A 2,484-nucleotide genomic window follows, 5' to 3' on the forward strand; every position below is an offset into this window, starting at 1 on the left:
ACCATCTCTCCAGCTCCAGCACATTCCCTTTTTTAGTGAAATAAGAAGTCCTCATTTGCTAGGTGTGGTGGGACTCACCTTTAATCCCAGGAGGCCAGGGCAGGTGGATCTCTGTGAGTTTCAAGTAAACAAACCAACAAGAAGTCAGCGTTTCTTAATCCTGTGAAACAGGTACCACTGTGTGCACGCGCGTACCAGTATGATGCTATAGAAATGCTCTGTCACTAAGGCGTTATTCGGGTATCCGTGATGTGTATTTATTAGTTGTTTGCACATAGATGCTAATGAAGATAGCGTAGTTAAGACGCACATCAAAGACATCTAACAGTTTAAGTGTGTTCCAGAGAGCTGCTAGGCAACACACCACCGAAAGGACATTGTGCACCTCAAACATTGTTGAAGGCATGGATCAGGAGCATGACACAGTGGTAGAACAATGGCCTAGCAGGTCTAAAGCCCTGGGCTCAATGCCAACAAGACAAAAGCTTATTGTTGTTGAGTACAGTTCATACTCAGTGTTCCTACCGTCAAACAGACGAAACCCACAGAGAGAAACAGAGAAACATTTGGAGATAATGGATTTGTTTATTATCTTGATTGTGGTGATGATAACACACAGGTGTACATATGTTCCAACTCACCAAATTATATGCACTAATTATCTTCAATTTCTTATATGCCATCTATACTTCGATAAAACTAGAAAAAAATATTTCAATCAATATTGACTCACATTATTGAACAGAGCAAAAAAATACTTTTGAGATAGTTTTACTACTAACTAGTACTGGCCTAGAACTCACTATGCAGACCAGGTTATCTTTGTGAATTCACAAAGATCTGCCTATCTCCCAAATGTTGGTATTAAAGGTGTGCACCACCACTCCCAGCAATATACATAACTTTTTAAATAACTATACTCTCCAAAATTTATGAGACTAACATTGATCTACATTCTTGCAAAACTTTAAATTTTGTGTTTATTTTATTTTATGAGTATGAATGTTTTGCTTGCATGGATGTCTGTGTACCAAGGGTGTGCCTGGTGCCTGTGGTGTTCATAAGAGGATGTCAGATCCCTTGGAACTGGAGTTCCAGGCAGTTGTGAGCTACCACATGGGTGCTGGGAACCAAACCCTGTGTCTCTGGAAGAGCCGCTGATGCTCTTAACCCTGAGCCATGTAACCAGCCCCTCTTACAAAACTGTTTCAAGTCTCGCTTAGTGACATGCTGCTGCAGCCAACGATAGCACAAGGCTGTAACTCCAGGATGCTGAAGTCAGAACCATGAGGACCACAAAGACTGCCTGGACTGCAAAGCAAGATCCTCCCACCCCCTCTCTCTCTCTTTTAACTTTGAAAAGGTGAGCATAGCGGTTCACACCATAATCCCAGTATTCAGGAGGCTGAGGCAGAGACATGAACGATGCTAATAGGATTTGAATGATAATAAATCCTAAAGTCAAAACGCCCTAGCCCGTTAAACAACAGGTAGAATGGTCCCCATGTCTAATAACATCATTCTGAAGTTAAAGTAGGAGGGTTGATGTGAGTTCGCAGCCACTCTGATCGCCATAGTAAGTTCCAGGACAATCAATGAGGCATACACCGTGAAACGTTGTCTGGGAGAAAGCAAACAGCAACTGGAGTCTTCTATCTGTGTCCATCCACAATTACACACAGTGTGTATCCATGACCCCACCAGAATTTAAAAAGCAACTGTGGCCATGAAAAATCTCGAGTACACCAGGAAACCCTAGACCACTCTCTGTGAATATGTAATTTATTTAATATGTTGTTTGTTTACTAAGAATTGTCACGTGCTGAAAGAAAGCGCTTTGATTCCTTTTTTAAAAAGTATTTCTAAACCGGGCAAGATGCATGTTCGTAATTCCCAACTAGGGAAGCTAGTTGTCCTATTTCCAGGCCAGCATGGAGGGCCACAAAGGGAAACCTTGTCTCTTTAGGGAAAAAAAAAAAAAAAAAAAAAGGTAAATAAAAATGTTTATACCGTGCTCGCTCTGTACAGCGAGTTGTTTAAAGAGCTCGTCTTTTGTTTGCTCACAATAGAGGGACCCCAGAGCTGACTTGTAAAATAAGACTTAAGGGCTGGGGTTGCACACATCTGGGAAAGCAGTGATCGAGACCAGAGTAGGACCTCAGCAGTTCTGAGTCTCGGGCAGGAATGTGTGGCCAAAGAGAGTCAGGACCTCCAGGGTCTGCGGGGTGGGCAGGGTGAGAGTCCCACCAAACCAGGAACGTAATTTGATGAAGATTTCTGGATGGTGTAGAAAAATAGCGGAAAGGTTGAAATGGCTAAAAATATGCAAGGAGACCAGAGAGATGATTCAGAAGTCAAGCACCCTCTCAGACTCCCGCCTCAAACTGATCCAGTGACGCAAAACTGTAGGAGGAAAAGCGTGCCCTACCTGGTGGAAGCTTGGGCCTCGGCGCCCGCCGTAGAGGCGGTGATGAGGTCAGCGGG

Source organism: Microtus oregoni, unplaced genomic scaffold, assembly GCF_018167655.1.
Source record: "Microtus oregoni isolate MIOR12 unplaced genomic scaffold, Mior012 000037F_ref0000500, whole genome shotgun sequence".
NCBI lineage: Eukaryota > Metazoa > Chordata > Mammalia > Rodentia > Cricetidae > Microtus > Microtus oregoni.